Raw genomic sequence first — 22,255 nt, 5'->3', positions numbered from 1 at the left:
GCCCCAAAACAAAATTTTTAGTCAAACACGTGGCTTTGCCATGCTGAGACTGAAAGCCAGACGGCACTCAGCCCAAATCCTGCAGTTAACATTCATATCTAGTCTGACACACTAACAACATTTCTTTTTTCATGCTCAGACTGCCTGCGAGAATAACAAGTCCCTTTTCTGTTCTCTGTAGATATTAGTTTGGGCTGAAAAGTTATAAACACAGTCTCGGGGAGGGGAGTATACAGTAGTTTCAGCATTTTACAGTAATTAAACATTCTGGATCTTTCTAAAGTTTCTAAAGCTTTTTCACATCAAACAATGTAAATTTTCCTAGGTAAGTGTGAAAAGTAAGTTTTTAAACAAAGAGTCACTGCGATTACATACAAAGTAGGGGAAATGGAGTTTGTTCTGAGTCGTTTTAGTCTTTTTAAGTTTATGTATTTAATTAGAGCACAAGCAGGGCAGGGGGCAGAGAGAGAGGGAGAGATCTGTCAGCACAGAGCCCAACGTAGGGCTTGAACTCAACGAACTGTGAGATCATGACCTGGGCTGAAATCAAGAGTCAGATGCTTAGCCAACTGAGCCACCCAGGCACCCCGTTCTGAGTTGTTTTAAAAAGGACAGGAAAAAATGTTTTGGGGTGCCTGGGTGGCTCAGTTGGCTAAGCGTCTGACTCGATCTCAGATCAGGTCTTGATCTCAGGGTCGTGAGTTTAAGCCCCGCATGGGGCCTGCTTTAAATAAATAAATAAGTAAATAATAAAAAGAACAGAAATACGTTTGCCAGAATTGAGGTGATGGGGTGTCGTGCTTATCATTGGGCGTCCTCGGAGCACACGCGTGGATGTGCTGACCTGCCATGCAGTCGTTTGGTGCTGATACGATACCTCTGGGAAACGCTGGCGTCCCGGAGGTGAAATAAGAGAGCTAAAATAGAATCCTCCACTGCATTTCCTGCTAGGGAAGCTAAACTTGGCCTCATTTGACCTGCTGTAGCCCACATGTGGCCTGGGCTTCTCAACGCCTGGAGCGGACACCTCGGGAGTCAGTTGCTATGGTATCATAGCCCTCATCCTAGGAATGCTGCGTGCCATTACCTTCATCGGGGTTCAGTGAGACTTCTGCTCACCCCCATTAAGCCCAGGCGGTAAGGTGTCCCAGCGAGAGCCGGTCCTTGCCTCGGCCAGATCATCTTAGGAACCATATTCTCATTTTCCTTTGTGGAACTCTCACATGAGGTTTTTTTAATTCGGCAAGTGAGACAAACGCTCATTGGCCCTGCGGTAAAAGACGGGCATCCACGGAGAACCAGTCCCATTGTGCCACGTGGCTCTTCCAAGCCAAGTACCTTTCTCTTCTGTACCCGGCTTAGGGGAAGAAACCTCAGTAGTCTCTGCACCGCAAGGGGTTTTCAAGGTCATCCAGTCCACTCCCTTCATTTCACAGATTTGGGACATAGGCCCAGAACAGTGGAGCAGGCAGCTCAAGAAAGCGCGCAGAGTTCCTCAGCCCCTGGGTGGCCGTGCCCTCCCCCGAGACCTAGATCATCCAGCTCTGGGCAGCACACGCCAGCTCAGGCTCAGTGCCTCAGCGCTTGCCACCTGCATCCTGCCTAGAACTCTTTTCTCCAAAGGGCTGGAGACTCAAAGTTCCCAACTCCTCGCCGAGTCATTTTACTTCTAGGAAAATAGGAAAAGTTACCAACCTCCCCTACAGACATTCAGCCTCCTGGTGCTTACAATTTCGGGCCTTGAGAGAGTGATGCGATTTGTACCCTTTCCACAAAAGGCCGGGTGTGCTTCCATCATAACCGCCCTCATTTCTCCCAGTCTCCTTTCAAAACCAAGTTTGCCAACCTGTGGCGCAACCTGTGAGCAAATGCCAGCTCTGAATGTGTGGTGAATTAACTTTAAAAAATGTTTATTTGTTTATTTTTGAGGGAGGGAGGGGAAGGGCAGAGAGGGAAAGAGAGAATCCCAAGCAGCCTCTACACTGTCAGCACAGAGCCCGATGCAGGGCTGGAACTCGTGAACTGTGAGATCATGACCTGGGCTGAGGTCGGACGCGTAACCAACTGAGCCATCCAGGTGCCCCTAGAAATACAATTTTCAAATGCATTGAGCTGTAGTCCCCCTCCATCCCTTCCACACAAAGGGTAGGTCTCACGGTGAATGTCTTAATTCCCAACATTTACAGGCCAATATTTTGGATTCTAAAAATACAAAAGGTGCCGCCTGCACGCACTCTTGCTTTTAAAATCAAAGGACACGGGGCGCCAGGCTGGCTCAGTCAGTAGAGCCCGTGACTCTTGATCTCAGGGTCGTGAGTTCAAGCCCCACGTTGGGCATGGAGCCTACTTTAAGAAAAAAAAATATAAAATCAAGGGACACAAGAGATTTAAGGGGTGGCATTCAGGCCTGGGTGCATAATTGAGATGCCTCAACCCATCCTAAGCACAGTACCAGACAAAATTAGAGCTGCTATGAGAATTGCAGATTCAGAGCTCAACATTCTCATATTCCAGGCCCAAGAATCTTGGTTTGGGGGGTGGGGGGGGAAATGGAGGCAAGATAAAGACCAAGGAAAAGCCTCTGTCCACTTCTCCCTTGAAGAAGAGAGACAAAGGATGAAACAAATGATGTTTTTAAACAGGAAGTGGAAAAAGAGACTGTGGAGATCTAGGGGAGGAAGAAATCCATGTCAACAGCTGGGCCCAGAGCTATTGATGAGGTTTAGGGAGCGGGAGAGTGAGGGAGGCTGGCAGCTCATCACTTCCTCTGGGAGGTAGCCAGTGGGGCACGAGGAGATGGTTCTGGCCAGCTGGGCATAGAAGGGAAAGGAAAAAACAGAACTCAGGCTCAAATGCAGATGAGTTCCTTACATCTCCTTCCATAGCCCCCATCACAAGGTCAAGCAACAGAGCTGTCTTTTCTCTTTTTCTCACTTGCCTACCCTCCTTTTAACTCAACCCTGGCCCAGGCGCATAACCACAACAGCCCAAGAAACATCCAGAAGGGTCTTATTTCTTCATTTTAAGCAAAAGAAATTCCAATGAATTCTGTAGGCCCACCCACCACATCAAAACCTCAATTCCAACAGAGATTCAGGCAAAAATATTTCAAGGTGTTAAATTGGTTCTTCTGCTATTTATTTTATGTTTTTCAGGGTTTTTTTTAAATATAATCTATTGTCAAATTAGCTAACATACAGCGTGTACAGCGTGCTCTTGTTTTGGGGGTAGACTCCCATGGCTCATCGCTTCCATACAACACCCAGTGCTCATCCTAACAAGTGCCCTCCTCAATGCCCATCACCCATGTTCCCCTCTCCCCCCCCCCCCATCCACCCTCAGTTTGTTCTCTGTATTTAACAGTGTCTTATGGTTTGCCTCCCTCCCTCTCTGTTTATAACTATTTTTCCCCCTTCCCCTCCCCCATGGTCTTCTGTGAAGTTTCTCAGGATCCACATGTGAGTGAAAACATATGATATCTGTCCTTCTCTGACTGACTTATTTCACTTAGCATAATACCTTCCAGTTCCATCCACATTGCTGCAAATGGCCAGATTTCATTCTTTCTCATTGCCAAGTACTATTCCATCGTATATATAAACCACATCTTTTTTATCCATTCATCAGTTGCTGGACATTTAGACTCTTTCCATAATTTGGCTATTGTTGAAAGTGCTGCTATAAATATTGGGGTACATGTGCCCCTATGCATCAGCACTCCTGTATCCCTTGGGTAAATCCTGGTAGTGCTATTGCTGGGTCATAGGGTAGCTCTATTTTTAGAGACTTAGACTTCAGGGGTCTCCATGGCCAAACCTGTCCTTCCATTAGATGAATGCATTCTATAGTTTCAAAACGCCACTTAACCTTTAGCTTAAAAGAGTGTTCAGTCCGTTTATTCCAGAAATAAGAAAGCTGACCACCATCCTGGTTGAGATGTGGGTGTGAAAGATGAGGAAAGAGAGCTCACCATCATGAGGTGACTGTCTAAGAAGAGCAACCAAATTCAAATTCAAGTCCAGAGAATTGAGGTCCATTAGCCTCAGCCTGCTCCTTGTCACCATTCCTTCCCCTGACAACCAGGAGAAGACCTTAACCCCTGGGCAATAGACAAGTGATATTTTTGAATAATTCTTGCACGAGATTGAGTCTTCTGCATTTTTTGTTTCCCCCAATACGGCGAGGTGGTGGTTTACATGTAACAGCAATGAATAATGACAATAATAGCTACAGTTTTCTGCGGGCTTACTGTGTACCAAGTACTGTGCTAAGCAACCTGCATGAATTACCACTAACCTCTTATGCAGACGAGGAAACTAGCACAGAGAGAGGCCAAATAACATGCCTAAGGTCACACAACTGACAGTGGCTCCAATGAAATTCACTGAAACAAATATACAATTCACGTTAATAAATTCTTTGAATTTGAGAGAAAAATGTAGTGCATGTTTTCACATTTCTTTTCTTTCTTTTTTTATCTTAGAGAATGTGAGTGGGAAACAGGGGCAGAGGAAGAGAGAGAGAGAGAATCCCAAGTAGGCTCTATGCTCAGCTCGGAGCCCAATGCGGGGCTTGATCCCATGACCCTAGGATCAGGACCTGAGTCAAAATCGAGAGTCGGACACTCAACTGACTGAGCCACCTGGGCCACTGGGTCACCAGAACATTTCATTAACCAAAATAACCCCATATGTTAGACGTTCTGCTGAATGACAGATTCACATTAATATACCTTTATGCAATATTTCTCGATTAAAAAGCAGATTAAAGCATTAGGTATGAACTAAGTATTTCTCATTTCTTCTTGTTCTTGCACCCATTAAATGGATTCTCTTTTCTATGGTTTAAACTACCTTATTTGTTATTCATTCGTTCATCCATTTATTCTCTGTCTTAGGACTTAAGGCAACATATAACGTTAATGATGTATATAATACAGTAAGTAAATAAAGTGAAAAGTGGTTATTTTTAAATTTTTTTAATGTTTATTTACTTTTGACAGAGAGAGAGAGAGAGAGAGAGAATGAGCGGGGAAGGGGCACAGAGAGAGGGAGACACAGAATGGGAAGCAGGCTCCAGGCGCTGAGCTGTCAGCACAGAGCCCGACGCGGGGCTCAAACTCACAGACCGGGAGATCATGACCTGAGTGGAAGTTGGACGCTCAACCGACTGAGCCATCCAGGTGCCCCGAAAAGTAGTTATTTTTAAAAAGTGGATTAAGCTGTGATTTTTCAGAGAAAATGCAAAGTCCCTTTCCCTGTCTGAATGGTAAGCAGTGTGTGAACACACAATATTAATGGAAATATAGAATTCTCACACTTTATTTTTAAATATTTATTTACTTTGAGAGAGAGCACTCATTGGAGGGGCAGAGAGAGAGGGAGAGAATCTCAAGCAGGCTCCGCATGTTAGTGCAGAGCCCGACGTAGGGCTCGATCCCAAAAACTGTGAGATCATGACCAGAGCCAAAATCAAGAGTCAGACGCTCAACCAACTGAGCCATCAGGCACCCCAAACTCTCACACTTTAAAAAGAAAGACAAGGACTTCCAGTTTCCAGTCCAAAATGTAAAGAATAAGGAAAGAATTCTCATCTTCATAACAAGAAAGAATGGAATAAACTGAAAACAATTCTTCTTAGATCTGTTAGAGCACTGAGGTCATAGGGCAAACTGCTGCCCTGGAAAGTAGGGAGAAAACCGATAAACACAGTTTGCCAGAAGCAGAAGCCTAAGCAGAAACCCACAGTTAGAGCCAATATGAGTTGGAACACAGTAAACTATAATTGATGAGTTTTATATCATTTTATTTTATTTTATTATTTTATTTATTATTTTTTAAGTAGGCTGCATACCCAGCATGGAGCCCAACGCAGGGCTTGAACTGATGACCCTGATATCAAGACCTGAGCTGAGATCAAGAGTTGGACACTTAACTGACTGAGCCACCAGGCGCCCTGTAATTGACAAATTTTAGAAGCTTAGTATGGATTGCCTTAAGAGTTAATACTCTGGCCAGGGAAGGGTTCCGAGGAGCTATCACTGTAAAAATTGAAGAAAACTCTACTTGCTTAAAGCAGGGAGAGGGGAAAACTATTTTGAAACATATCCAGAGCTCTCTGATTTTCTCAACCAAGGCCTACCCTGAAGGGAAACTAACCACAGCCTAAGGGACTTGGGTTTTACCAAAGCCTGGGTGACGGTGGAAGGGGTGGGTACACCCAACTCTGGCCCCTTCCAGCCTTCCTGTCTCACTTAGTTAAAGGAAAGGGTGGGGAAGCTGAGAAGCCCTTGTAAAGGTCACAGCCCAGGGAGACGGACTCCCTAAAGGACTGAGATCTAATCATAGGACTATAGAACGTTTTTCCTCCCCACAGACTTACCACCAAATGAATAGTGCTCCTGTTTAATAGTGGACTACACCTGAAAGAACTGCAAGCCTCAGACCCTATTTAAGAAGAAGCCTCTAGGGAAACTCAAAGATGACAGCCAAGACAAAAACAAGGACACTAAAGGGAATTTTAGCCTCTGACACAGCAAACAGTAAACACATCCTAATTCCTAGCCAGATAAACAGAAAACCTTGCACTAAAACACTACCTACTCCAGTTCTTTTACCCAGTACATCACATCTGGCTTTCAATAAAAGGTATAAGGCATGCTAAAAAAAAAACAAAAAACAAAAACAAAAAAACCCCACATATTCTGAAGAGACATAGCATCAGAAGTAGACTCAAATATGGCAGAAATTTTGGAATTATTTGATGTGGAATTTAAAATTACTATGATTTGGGGCATCTGGGTGGCTCAGTCCATTAGGCATCTGACTCTTGATTTCAGCTCAGGTCACGATCTCACAGTTCATGAAATGGAGCCTCGCATCAGGCTCTGCAGTGACAGCACAGAGCCTGCTCGGGATTCTCTCTTCCTCTCTCTCTGCCCCTCCCCCACTACCTCTCTCTCTCTCTCTCAAACTAGATAAACTTCTAAAAATAATAAAATGTATCAAAAAATAAAATAATAAAATAACTATGATTAATATGCTAAAGTCTCTCATGAAAAAAGTGGACAATATGCAAGAACATATGAATAATGTAAAGCCAAGAAATAAAAACTCTAAGAAAGAATCAAAAGGAAATACTAGAAAACAAAAACACTGTGACAGAACTGGAGAAGGCCTTTTTTTTTTAAGATTTTAAGTAATGTCTATACCCAACATGGGACTCAAACTCACAACCCTGAAACCAAGAGTCACACATTCCACCAACTGAGCCAGCCAGGTGCCCCTGAAGAGTGCCTTTGATGGGCTTATCGATAGACTGTACAAGGCAAGTAAGGATCAATGAGTTGGAAGATATGACAACAGCAACTTCCTAATATGACAGAAGCTCCCCAATATGACAATAGAAACTTCTGAAAATGAAAAACAAAGAGAAAAAAGAATGAAGGAAACAAAACAAAACAGACCACCTAAGAGCTGTAGACAACTGCAAGAGGTGTAACGTGTGACGGGGATGCCAGAAGGAGGAGAAAGAAAAAAGAGTGGAGGAAATGTTTAAAGTAAAATTGGCAGATCTCCAATTTAAGTCTTCAATCCATTTTGAGTTTATTTTTGTGTGTGGTGTTAGAAAGTAGTTCAAATTCATTCTTTTGCGTGTAGCTGTCCAGTTTTCCCAACACCGTTTATTGATGAGACTGTCTTTTCCCTAATGTATGTTCTTGCCTCCTTTGGCATAAGTTCATTGACCATATGAGTGTGGATTTCTTTCTGGGCTCTCTGTTCTGTTGCATTGATCTGTGTGTCTATTTTGATGCTGGTACCATACTTCTCTGATGACTCCAGCTTTGTAGTATATCTTGAAATCTGGAATCGTGATACCTCCGGCTTTGTTTTTCTTTCTCAATATTGCTTTGGCTATTGGGGGTCTTCTGTGGTACCATACAAATTTTAGTATTGTTTTAGTTTTGTGAAAAATGCTGTTGGTATTTTGGTAGGGATTGCATTAAATCACTATGCTGTACACCTGAAACTAATACAACATTGTGTGTCAACTATACTCAAAAAATCTTTTAAACCTTCAAAAAAAAAGTTATACTGGCAGAGACTTGTTCCAAATTAATGGCAGACACCAAACAATAGATCCAGGAAGTTCACAGAACATCAAGCAGGATAAACACCAAAAAAAAATCTATACTGGGGCATATCATATTCAAACTGTAGAAAATCAAAGGCAAAGAGAAAATCTTGAAAGAAGCCAGATCAAAAAAAAATACCTATACAGGAGCAAGGATAAGAATCACATCAGACTTCTCTTTAGAAAACATGCAAGCAAGAAGATGGTGAAGTGGAAAAAAAATGTTTTTGAGAGAGTACAAGCGAGGAAGAGGTGCACAGGGAGGGAGAGAGCGAATCTTAAGCAGGCTCCACGCTCAGCATGGAGCCTGATACAGGGCACGATCCCATGACCCTGGGATCATGACCTGAGCTGAAATCAAGAGTCAGATGCTCCATTGACTGAGCTACCCAGGTGCCCTAAGTGAAGTGAAATATTTAAAGTGTTGGAGGAAAAAAAATCCATTAACCTAGAATTCTGTATCCATCAAAGTTATCCTTCAAAAGTGTGGAGAAATAAAGACTTTCTCAGACAAATAAAAATTAAGAAAATTTGTCACCAGTATACCTCCTTTGCAAGAAATGTTAACAGGAGCACTTAGAGAGGAGGAAAATTAGCACTTAGAGAGGAGGAGCACTTAGAGAGGAGGTCACAAACTCAGACTTGTGGGGTACCTGGCTGGCTCAGTTTGGAGAAGCATGCGACTCTGGATCTTGGGGTCATGAGTTCAAGTCCCACATTGGGGGGTAGAGATTACTTAAATAAATAAAAATTTAAAAAAAAGAAATTCAGATTTGCATAAAGAAAGAAAAGGTGTTAGAGAAATAATAAATGAAGGTAAGATGAAACATTTTATTTATAATATTTTTATGTGATCTAACAGATAACAGTTTGTCCAAAATAATAACAGTAAAAATGTCTTCAGTGATTATAGCATATGGATAAGTGAAATGAATGACAGCAATGTTATAAAAGACAGGAGAGAGGAATTGGGAACACTGTGCATAAGGTATTTGTACTACGAGTAAAATGATATAGTGTTATTTGGAAGTGGACTTAGACTTCTTGTAAATGCATATTGCAAATTCTAGGGTAACCACTAAAAATTTTTTTTCTAAGTGTTATTGGTATGTTAAGAGAATAGAGGGGCGCCTGGGTGGCGCAGTCGGTTGAGCGTCCGACTTCAGCCAGGTCACGATCTCGCGGTCCCGGAGTTCGAGCCCCGCGTCGGGCTCTGGGCTGATGGCTCGGAGCCTGGAGCCTGTTTCCAATTCTGTGTCTCCCTCTCTCTCTGCCCCTCCCCCGTTCATGCTCTGTCTCTCTCTGTCCCAAAAATAAATAAAAACGTTGAAAAAAAAATTAAAAAAAAAAAAAGAGAATAGAGAAAATTGAATCATAATAAAAAATCTCAATTAAAACCAGAGAAGGCAGAAAAAGAGTGGAAGATAAAATAGAAACCAAGAACAATGAGAATGAATACAAAGCAATTACAAAAATGGTAGATACTAATCTGAATATATCAATAACAATTTTAAATGTGAATAGTCTATGGCAATTAAAAGATAGAGACTGTAAGACTGGATTTAAAAAACACAAGAGCCAACTATATGTTGCCAACAAGAAACCTACTTTGTTTTTTTAATGTTTATTTATTTTTGAAAGAGAGAGACAGAGTGTGAGCAGGGGAGGGACACAGAGAGAGGGAGACACAGAATCCGAAGCAGGCTCCAGGCTCTGAACTGTCAGCACAGAGCCCGACACCGGGCTCAAACTCACAAACCGTGAGATCATGACCTGAACCGAAGTCACATGCTTCACGGACTGAGCCACCCAGGTGCCCCAGGAAACCTACTTTACATGTAAAGAGAGATAAATTGAAGGTATGGAGGCATTGAAGGTATGGAGAAAGATATACCATGCTAACATTAAGCAAAAGAAAGCTGGAGTACTTCAGACAAAGCACGCTTCAGAACAAGGACAATTATCAGGGATAAAGAGGGCCATTACATAACAGCAAAAGATTCAATTTTCCAGAAGACAGCAAACCTTAATGTGTCAACCCAGTGTCAAAACACATGAGTCAAAATTGACAGAACTACAAGGAGAAATAGACAAATCTACTGTTGTACTTGAGAACTTTAACATCCCCTCTATTACTAATTGACAAATACAGCAGGTAGAAAATCAGTATAATCAAATATAATTGAACTAAGAGCATCATGAATAAACCAGATCTAATTGACCTTTGTAGAATACTTCAACAACAGCAGAATGCACATTGTTTTCAGGCTCACATGAAACATTCACTAAAACAGACTATATTCTGGGCCATAAAACACACTTCTAAATAACACATGGATCAAAGAGTAAATCTCAAGAGAATCTGAAAAAATATTTTTAACTAAATGGAAATGGAAATACAACTTATCAAAATTTGGAGATGCAATGATATCAATGCATAGAGGGATATTTGTCACACTGAATGCATATGTTAGAAAAGAAGAAAAATCTAAAATTAATAATCTAAGTTTCTACCTTAGGAACCTAGAGAAAGAAGAGGAAATTAAATGCAAGTAAGGAGAAAAAAAGATATTAAAAACTCAGAGCAAAAATCAAAGAAATTGAAAACAAGAAAACAATAGAGAAAATCAATGAAACCAAAAGGTGGTTATTTTGAAAATATTGACAAAAGTGATAAGTATCTGTCCAGGCTAACCAAGAAAAAAAGAGAAGACACAAATTGCTACTATCAGAAATGAAAGGGGCCCATCATGGGGCACCTGGGTGGCTCAGTCAGTTAAGCATCCAACTTCGGCTCAGGTCATGATCTCACAGTTTGTGAGTTCAAGCCCCATGTTGGGCTCTGTGCTGACAGCTCGGAGCCTGAACCCTGCTTTTGAGAATTCTGTCTTTCTCTCTCAAAAACTTAATAAACATTAAAAAAAATTTTTAAACAAAAAAAAAAAAGGGGGCCATCACTTCTGATTCCACTGACGTTAAAAGGATAATAAAAGAATATTATGAACAACTCTAAGGTCACAAATTTGATAACTTAGAAGCAATGGACCAATTCTTTGAAATACATAATCTAACAATACTCATAAAAAGAGAAAGAGACTATATGAATAGGTCTATACCTATTTTAAAACTGAGCCAATAATTAGTAACCTTCCAAAACAGAAAGCAACAGGCACAAATGAGTTTACTGGGGAATTCTACCAAACATAATAAATGATACAAATTCTCTACAATCTGTTCTAGAAAATAGAAGCAGGGGGAATGCTTTCTAACTCATTCTATGAGATCAGCATCATCCTAATACTAAAACCAGACAATACATTACAAAAAAGGAAAACCAAAGACCCGTATCTCTTAATATAGATGCAAAAACCATCAACCAAATATTGGCAGATCAAATACAACAAGTTATGAAAATAATTATATACTATGACCAACCGGGATTCATCTCAGGTACCCAAGGCTGGTTCACACTCAAAAGTCAATTAATGTAATCCATCACATCAACAGGCTAAAGAAGAAAAAATGACATGATCCTATCATCAGATGCAGAAAAAAGCACTTGACAAGGTCCAGCACCAATTCATGTTAAATACGCTCAGCAAACTAGGAACAAAAAGGAAGTTCCTCAACATGATAAAGGACATCTATAAAAATGTCTACAGTTATCATACTTAGTGGTGAGAAATTAGATGCTTTCACCTTAAAATCAGGAAGAAAGCAGGGATGTCCCCTCTAACTACTTTTATTGAACATCATACTGGTAGGCCTAACTAATGCAATAAGACAAAGTAAAATAAAAGGTATGTAGATGGGGAAGGTAGAAATAAAACTGTCTTTGTTCACAGATGACATGATTGTCTAGGTAGAAATTCCTAGGGGAATCTCCTAGGGGAGCCAGAGGGCTATAGAAAACAGGCTCCATTACTAAAGGGTCTGTGCGTGAACTCAGACCCAGCACAGAGGCAACAGTTTGAAAGGCACCTGGCCCTTACATGAAGGAGATTTATTGACTAATTTTAGGGGGTGTGCTGAGGGGCAGGAATCTGTAGGAACTTTCCTTAGGACAAAAGCACTGTAAGAGAAAATTAAAAAATAAGACAAATGAAGTTGAAAATAATAACATTCCAAAATCTTTGGGACACAGCAAAAGCAGCTCTAGGAAGCAAGTTTATAACAATACAAGCCTACATCAAGAAATAAGAAAAGTCTTAAATAAATAATCTAACCTTACACCTAAAGGAACTAGAAAAACAACAAAGTCCAAAGTAATAAATATATAATAATAATAAGGAATAAATATCAGAGCAGAAATAAATGAAATAGAGACGAAAAAAGCAATACGAAAGGTAGTGAAATTAAGAGCTAGTTCTTTGAAAAGATAAACAAAATTGATAAATCTTTAGCCAGACTCATCAAGAAAAAAGAGAGGGGACTCAAGTGAGTAAAATCAGAAATGAAAGAGAAGTTACAAGGGACACCACAGAATCACAAAGCATCTTAAGGGAGTACTACAAAAATATATATATATATGCCAAATGCCAACAAATTGCACAAGCTGGAAGAATAATAAATTCCTAGAAACATACAAACCTCCAAGATTGAATCATGAATAAACAGAAAATCTGAACAGGCCACTTACTAGTAATAAAATTGAATCAATAGTCAAAAACTCTCAACAAACAAAAGTCCAGGACCAGATGGCTTCACGTGTAAATTATATTAGACACTTAAAGAGAGTCAACACCTATCCTTCTCAAACTATTTCAGAAACTTGAAGAGGAAAAAATGCTTTCAAATTCATTCCATGAGGCCAAAATTACCCTAATACCAAAACCAGAGATACTACAAAAAGGAAAATTACAGGTTAATATCCCTGATAAACATAGATGCAACAATCCTCAACAATATATTAGCGAGTTAAATTCAACGATACATAAATGGATCATACACCATGATCAAGTGGGATTTATTCCAGGGATGAAAGGATGGTTTAACATCCTTATCTCAATCAATGAGATACACCACATTAACAAAATGAAGGATAAAAATGATAAGGTCATCTTCCTTAATTTTTAAATGTTTATTTTTGAGAGAAAGGGAGCGAGCAGGGGAGGTGCAGAGAGAGAGGGACAGAGGATCCAAAGTGGCTCCATGCTGACAGCAGAGAGCCCAATGCGAGACTTGAACTCACAAACTGAGATCATGGCCTGAGACAAAGTCCTGAGCCAAAGTCTGACGCTCAACCGACTGAGCCAGCCAGGCACCCATGATCATCTTAATAAATTAAGAAAAAGCATTTGACAGAATTCAAAATTCAATTATGACAAAAACTCTCAACAAAGTGAGTATAGAGGGAACGCACCTTAACGTAATAAAGGCCACATGTGACATACTCATAGCTAGCACCATACTCAACTGTGAAAAGCCGAGAACTTAACTCTAAGATCAGGAACAAGACAAGGATGCCCATTCCCGTTCTTGCCAATTTTATTCAGCATAATACTGGAAGTTCTAGCTGTGGTGATTAACAAAAAAATAAAAATAAAAAAAAATAAAAGGCATCCAAATTGGCAAGGAAGAAGAAAAACTGTCACTATTTGCAGGTGACATGATATACAATATATAGAAAACCCTAGACTCCACCAAAAAACTATTTGAACTAATAAATGAATTCAGTAAGTTGAAGGATACAAAATTAATAGAAATATGTTGCATTTTTCTTTTTTTTAAGCTTATTTCATTTATTTTGAGAGAGAGATAGAGAGAGTGCGTGCAGGGGAGGGGCAAAGACAGAGGGAGAGAGAGAATCCCAAATAGGCTCCACACTGTCAGCACAGAGCCCGACACAGGGCTTGACCTTATGACCTGAGCCGAAACCAAGAGTCAGACACTTAACCGACTGAGCCACCCAGGCGCCTCTCTGTTGCATTTTTCTACACTAATAACAGTCAGAAAAAGAAATTAAGAAAACAATCCCATACACAATTGCATCAAAAAGAATAAAATACTTAGGAATAAATTTAAGGAGGTGAAAGACCTGTACTCTGAAAAGTATAAGACATTGATGAAAGAAATCGAAGATGATGCAAATATGTAGAAAAATATACTATGCTCATGGGTTAGAAAAATTAATATTCTTTTTTTTAAATTTTTTTTCAACGTTTATTTATTTTTGGGACAGAGAGAGACAGAGCATGAACGGGGGAGGGGCAGAGAGCGAGGGAGACACAGAATTGGAAACAGGCTCCAGGCTCCGAGCCATCAGCCCAGAGCCTGACGCGGGGCTCGAACTCCCGGACCGCGAGATCGTGACCTGGCTGAAGTCGGACACTTAACCGACTGCGCCACCCAGGCGCCCCTAGAAAAATTAATATTCTTAAAATGTCCATACTACCCAAAGCAATCTGCAGATTCAATGCAATCCCAATCAAAATACCAATGGCATTTTTCACAGAACTGGAACAAATAATCCTAAAACTTGTATGAAATAACATGAGACCCTGAGCAGCCAACGCAATCTTTAGAAAAAAGAACAAAGCAGAAAGTATTATATGCTCAGATTTCAAACTATACTACAAAGCTGTAATAATCAAAACAGTGTGGTACTGACATAAAAATAGACAGACACATAGATCAGTAGAAGAGAATAGAGAGCCCAGAAATAAACCCACAGTTATATGGCCAATTAATCTATGCCAAAGGAGGTGAGACTATACAATGGAAAAAAGGCAGTCTCCTAAATAAATGGTATGGGGAACACTGGACAGCTACGTGCAAAAGAATGAAACTGGACCACTGTTTTACACCATACACAAAAATAAACTCAAAATGGATTAAAAACCTAAATGTAAAACCTGAAACCACAAAACTCTTAAAAGAAAACATAGGCAGTGGGGTGCCTGGGTGACTCAGTCAGTTAGGTGTCCAACTTTTGATTTCAGCTCAGGTCATGAGCTCATGGTTCATGAGATCAAGCCTCACGTCAGGCCTTGCGCTGACAGCACGTAGCCTGCTTGGGATTCTCTGTTTCCCTCTGTCTCCCCCTCCCCCACTTGTGCACGTGCACTCTCTGTCTCTCTCTGTCTCTCTGTCTCTCTCTCTCTCAAAATAAATAAACATTAAAAAAAGAAAACTTAGGCAATAAACTCTTGAACATCAGTCTTAGCAATGTTTTTTGGACTTGTTTTCTCAGGCAAGGGCAAAAAAAGCAAAAATAAATGAATAGGACTACATCAAACTACAAAGCTTTTTCACAGCAAAGGAAGCCATCAACAAAATGAAAAGGAAATGTACTTAATGGAGAAGACGATTGCAAATGATATATCTGATAAGGGGGTTAATATCCAGAATATCTAAGGAACCCATATAACTCAACACCAAAAAAAACCCCCACACATAATGATTTAAAAATGGGCAGAATAGTGGAATAGACGTTTTCCCAAAGAAGATACAGAGATGGCCAACAGACACATGAAAAGATACTCAACATCACTAGTTATCAGGGAAATGCAAATCAAAACCACAGTGAGATGTCACTTTATACCTGTCAGAATGGCTAGAATCAAAAAGATAAAAAATAACAAATATTGGGAAGGATATCGAGAAAAGGGAACCCTGGTGCACTGTTGGTGTGACTGTAAATTGGTGCAGCCACTATGGGAAACAGTATGGAGTTTCCTCAAAATGTTTAAAATAGAAATACCACACAATCCGGCAATTGCACTCCTGGGTGTTTTCCCAAAGAAAACGAAAATACTAATTTGAAAATAAATATGCACTCCATGTTTACTGTAGCAGTATTTACAATAGCTAAGATATGGAAACAACTCAAGTGTCCATTGATAGATGAATGGAGAAAGAAAATGTGGTAGGGGGCTTGGCTGGCCCAGTCGGTAGAGCATGTGACCCTTGATCTCATGGTTGTAAGTGTGAGCCCCAGGTTGGGTGTAAAGAATACTTAAAAATAAAATCTTAGAGGGGCACCTGGGTGGCTCAGTTGGTTGAGCGTCCGACTTCAGCTCAGGTCATGATCTCATGGTTTTGTGGGTTCGAGCCCCGCATCGGGCTCTGTGCTGGCAGCTCGGAGCCTGAAGCCTGCTTCGGATTCTGTGTCTCCTCTCTCTGCCCCTCCCCCACTTGTGCTCTGTCTCTCTCTGTCTCTCAAAAATAAATAAATGTAAAAAAATAATAATAAAATCTTAGAAAAAATATGTGATATATCATCCACAAAAAAGAATGGTATCTTACCATTCATTCCCGACAAAATGGATGGAACTAGAGAGTATCATTATAAGTTAAATAAGTTATCCATAGAAAGACAAATATTAGGGGCACCTGCATGGTTCAGTTGGTTAAGCATATGACTTTGGCTCAGGTCATGATCTCCCAGTTGGTGAGTTCAAGCCCTGCGTCGGACTCTATGCTGACAGCTCAGAGCCTGGAGCCTGCTTCAGATTCTGTGTCTCCCTCTCTCTCTGCCCCTCCTGCTGTGCTCGTGTGCTCTCTCTCTCTCTCTCTCTTTCTCTCTCTCTCTCTCAAATTTAAATTCAAATTTAAATTCTTTTTTTTTTTTAATTTTTTTTTTCAACGTTTATTTATTTTTGGGACAGAGAGAGACAGAGCATGAATGGGGGAGGGGCAGAGAGAGAGGGAGACACAGAATCGGAAACAGGCTCCAGGCTCTGAGCCATCAGCCCAGAGCCCGACGCGGGGCTCGAACTCCCGGACTGCGAGATCGTGACCTGGCTGAAGTCGGACGCTTAACCGACTGCGCCACCCAGGCGCCCCTTAAATTCTTTTTAGACTTCCCATGATGTTCATTTTGTAATGTATATAAAGGTGTAATTACTATGTGGTACACCTGAAACTAATATAATATTGCATGTTGGGGAGCCTGGGTGGCTCAGTTGGTTAAGTGTCCAACTTTGGCTCAGGTCATGATCTCATGGTCTGTGAGTTGGAGCCCTATGTCAGGCTCTGTGCTGACAGCTCAGAGCCTGGAGCCTGCTTCAGATTCTGTGTCTCCCTCTCTCTCTGCCCCTCCCCTGCTCATTCTCTCTCTCAAAAAATAAACATTAAAAATATATATAATCTTGTATGTCAACTGTACTTTAATTTAAAAAATATTTACTTCTGTTGATGGGGAAAAAAAAATGTGTGCCCTGCAAAAGACACTGTTAAAGAATGAAAAGACAAACCACAGACTGGGAAGAAAATGTGTGCAAAACACTTATCTGATAAAAGACTTGTGTCCACAATATAGAAAGAGCTCTTAAAACTCAACAATAAGAAAACAAACAATCCAGTTAAAAAGTAGGCAAAAGGTTTGAACAGAAACTTCACCAAAGAAGATGTAAAGTTGCTAAATAAGCATATGCAAAGATGCCTAACGTTATGTGTAATTTGGAAACAACAAGATACTCGGACGCCTGGGTGGCTCAGTCAGTTAAATGTCTGACTCTTGATTTCGGCTCTGGTCATGATCCCACAGTTAGTGAGATTAAGCCCCACTGTGGGCTCTGCACTGACAGCACGGAGCCTGCTGGCAATTCTCTCTCCCTCTCTCTCTGCCCCTCTCCTGCTCACGCTCTCTCTCAAATTAAATAAACTAAAAGCTACAACAACAAGATACACTACACACCTATTAGAATGGCTAAAATCCAAAACACTGACAACAGCAAATGCTGACAAGGATGTGGAGCACCAGGAACCCTCATTCCATGCTGGTGGGAATGCAAAAATGGTTCAGCCACATTGGAAGACAATTTGGCAGTTTCTTATGAAACTAAACATACTCTTATCATATGATCCAATAATCCCATCCCTAGGCATTCACCCAAGTAGCTTGACAGTATATATCTACACAAAACTTGCATGTGAATGTTTATAGTAGCTTTATTCATAATCATCGACACCTAGAAGCAACCAAGATATCCTTCAACAGGTGAATAGGTAAAGTGTGATACATTGGTACAACAGAATATTATTCAGCAATAAAAAGAAATGAGCTGTCAACCGAGGAAAAGACACAAAGGAAACTTAAGTACATATTGCTAAGCGGAAGAAGCCAGTCTGATTCCAACTAGGTGACATTCTGGAAAAGGTACAGCGGTAGCAAAGTGGAAAGATCAGCGGTTTCCCAGGAAGGGGAAACCTTTTTTTTTTTTGGAGGAGGGGAAGAGAGCAGGAAAGGAAGGATGAGTAGGTGGAGCACAGGGGATTTTTAGGGAAATGAAACTATTCTGTATATACAGTAGTGGTAGATACAGGACATTAAGCACTTGACAAAATTGATAGAAAACACTACACAAAGAGTGAACCCTAATGTAAACAATAGACTTTAATTAGAATGTACCGATACTGGTTTATCAATTGTAGCAAAGGTACCACACCCAATGCAAAATATAACAGGAACTCTCTGTACTTTCTGCTCAGTTTTTTTGTAAACATAAAACTGCCCTAAAAAATAAAGCCTACTAATTTTTTTTAAAAAAAGCAAGACAAGATCAAAACATGAATGCTGCTAACATCTCCATTCATATGAAGCCAATGTTTTCAAGATATGCCTATTCTAGGTTTTTGGTTTATTGGTCTGGTTTATTTGACAATAAAGAAGTACTTCATGTAGTGTTGGTTAAATTGTGCAAAACTGTGTTCTCAGGCACTCCTGTTCTTTGTTTGTTTGTTTGTTTTTTAATTCGGTGTTTATTTATTTTTGAGAAAAAGAGAGACAGAGTGTTAGCGGGGAAGGGGCAGAGAAAGAGAGAGGGAGACACAGAACCCCAGGCAGGCTCTAGGCTCTGAGCTGTCAGCACAGAGCCCGACGCGGGGCTTGAACCCACGAACAGTGAGATCATGACCTGAGCCGAAGTTGGACACTTAACTGACTGAGCCACCCAGGCGCCCTTGTTTTTTCATTTCTAAAGCAAGGGAAGGAAGAAGGAAGACCTGGGGAACTGGAGAAAGAGAACGAAGAGGAAGAGAAGAAAAAGGTGGCAGCCTGAGGAAATCAAATGCCACAGTTCCACACTTAACATTTTCTCTTAAAGAAATAGCACATGCGTAGCACGTTTCTCTCTTAATATCATCGCAACAGAAGTTTTGTACCCTAAATGCCACAAATAAAGAACGTCAGTGAACGGGAGGAAAGCAACGCAGGAACAGAGGGCTGTATTACCTTTATCTCTGTATTAAACCTTCTTTCCCTTTCCTCCTCTTTCATACATAGGTGTGAATCGACAGCTGTTCGATTTTCTTTGGAATCTGTGACACCACGGGCACTGGCTGCGCTTCGGGATCTGGGTTATTTGCCAAGTTCTGGAACTTCCTTACTCTCCACCCCTCTCAGATATTGACCGCGAGCTTCATTACACTCAGCATTAGCCACTGGCATAGTTGGCCAACATCGTAGTCCCTAATGGGCCCTAGGGACCTAATGGGCAGCAAAGCACTCAAATTCTCCATCCAAGTCACACACTGGGCAGGGCGACATTCGCTCTTCCTTCTCCCTGTCTTGGGCCCGCGTGGGCGCACGCACACACACCCCAGCAGAATCTTCACCTCAAATATACGCCGGAATGGTCATATCATTCCGTTTCATCCTGTGTTATTTTCAGTCATCAGAACACTCCCACAAGCTCTGACCACATTTCTACCTGTTGGCAGACACAGCTCCTCTCAGTGAGGTTAAATTAGAAATAATTGTCCATTGGTGGCTCAGTCTTTCCAATGTGAAATTCCTATGGGCTGATCCAAGAGTTGGAGAAATTTTCCATACGTCTAGAGGCCTAATATCATCAAGCCCCTTCCCATAAATGGAGCACCAATTCATCATCAAAGGAGAAATCCTAGTGAGCCACGAGTTTGAGGGACTGTCAAAGCCAGCACTAGAGATCACAAGTCTGAACCAGGAACAAGAAGTATTCGGGAAGAAAATTATTTTGTGAAAGTATTTAGTTCAAATCTGGGGTTGGCGTAACCATGGTGGCTCACGTCCTCTCCACTTGTGTCTGCCAACTGTCCTCAGCCTTGACACCGCTGCCTGGGGGCTCTCATGCTGGCAGTGGCCTTGTCCCTCAGCATCACCCTGTGCGGCGCAGGGACCTGGAGGCCTGGGGCTCTGCAGCCCACCTCAGTGCTCCCGCAGGTCCCAGTTACACAAGTGTGCCACCTGCACAGTGATGCACTTTGATGTGGGAGGAAATCAAGGACCATGTTCTTTACGTCTTGAAACTCTATGGCAAGATTGACCCAGAAAAGCTCTTGGTAAATTCCCACTTTATGAAAGACCTGGGCTTAGACAGTTTGGACAAGTGGAGATTATCATGGTCAGGGAGGATGAATTTGGGTTTGAAATTCCTGATACAGATGTGGAGAAGTTAATGTGTCCACAAGAAACTGTAGATTACATCGCAGAGAAGAAGGATGTATATGAATAAAATATTAGACCCCTTTTTTTTTCACTGAGAGCTCTCAAAGACTCAAAAGATGCTGGCGAGTGTCTGTAAGTGAGAACATGTTTTGGCATGATCGCTGCCTTTGACAGAGTAATTCTTTTTTTTTTTTAATGTTTACTTTTGAGAGAGAAATGTTTACTTTTGTGAGTGAGGGAGGGGAAGAGAGAGAGGGAGACAGAGGATCCGAAGGGCTCTCTGTGCTGACAGCAGAGAGCCCGATGTGGGGCTCAAACTCATGAACTCTAAGATCATGACGTGAGCTGAAGTCCCACACTTAACTGACCGAGCCACCTAGGTGCCCCTTATTTTTAATTTTTTTAATGTTTATTTTATTTTTGAGAGAGAGAGAGAGACAGACAGAGCTTGAGCGGGGGAGGGGCACAGAGAGAGGGGGACACAGAATCTGAAGCAGGCTCCAGGCTCCCAGCTGTCAACACAGAGCCCAACAAGAGGCTTGAACTCACGGACTGTGAGATCATGACCTGAGCCGAAGTCAGATGCTTAACAAACTGAGCCACCCATGTGCCTATAGACTTGTATTTAAATTATCTGTTCTGTCCTTTGAAAATAAATCTATACAACAAACAAAACAATTATTTAGTTCAGGTTTTGAGCTCATAACTCCTTTCAAAAACAGATCAGAGATTAAAAACTTTGTTTTGGGGGCGTCTGGATGGCTCAGTCGGTTAATCATCTGACTTCAGCTCAGGTCATGATCCCCTGGCTCATGAGTTCGGGCGCACCAGGCTCTCTGCCTGGAGCCTGCTTCAGATCCTCTGTCTCCCTCTCTCTGCCCCTCCCCCATGCTCGCTCGCGCACTCTCTCTCTCTCAAAAATAAACATTAAGAAATTTTTAAAAACCCAAAACTTTCAGTCTTGCAACTTTTTTTCTTTTTAAGCTTACGTAAGTTTAAGTAATATCTACACCCAACGTGGGACTAGAACTCACGACCCCGAGATCAAGGGTCATATGTTCTTCCGACTGAGCCAGCCGGGCACCCCATAGTGCACCTTCTTTAACAATTATTGGTATAAAAGAGCCCCCCTGACTCCCACTACCTTAATGCCCATTTCCACAACCTAGTGGACTTTCATTTAAAAACAGTATAAAAGGGGCGCCTGGAAGGCTCAGTCCATTAAGCATTTGACTCTTGATTTCAACTCAGGTCATGATCTCAAGATTGTGCAAGCGAGTCCTGAGTTGGGGTCTGCACTGATAGCACAGAGGCTGCTTGGGATTCTGTCTCCCTCTCTCTGCCCTTCCCCTCTCCCTCTCAAAATAAATAAATAAGCATTTAAAAAAAAAACAGTATAAAATGAATCGAAAAAATGACCATTAACCATGTATTGCTGAGCTAGCATATGATGGGACTAGTTTATGGGGCCTGACAAGAAATGGGTTACAAATTCCTTTTGCTGGAGCACATTAGAGGAGATGAATTTCTGGAGACGAAATATGCAGTTTTCCCCAGGCTACAAACTTAACTATAGTGTATCAGGCTCAAGTAATTTTTTTTTAATGTTTGTTTGTTTGTTTATCTATTTAGACAGAGAGAGAGAATGGGTGTGGGAGGGGCAGAGGGAGAGAGAGAGAGAATCCCAACTCAGGACCCGAACCGAAATCACGAGTAGGTGGCTCAACCCACTGAACCACCCGGGCACCCCCA

The 22,255-nt window shown here is 41.3% G+C and overlaps 1 pseudogene; it reads left to right on the top strand.

Moving 5' to 3' along the window:
* Nucleotides 1–20,112: 20,112 nt before the first annotated feature.
* Nucleotides 20,113–20,570, top strand: LOC125157498 (acyl carrier protein, mitochondrial-like; annotated as a pseudogene).
* The last annotated feature ends 1,685 nt before the right edge of the window (nt 20,571–22,255 follow it).

The sequence above is a fragment of the Prionailurus viverrinus genome, chromosome X, assembly GCF_022837055.1.
Source record: "Prionailurus viverrinus isolate Anna chromosome X, UM_Priviv_1.0, whole genome shotgun sequence".
NCBI lineage: Eukaryota > Metazoa > Chordata > Mammalia > Carnivora > Felidae > Prionailurus > Prionailurus viverrinus.
Note: the sequence above shows the minus strand (reverse complement) of the source record. Positions and strands in the feature narration are given on the sequence as shown.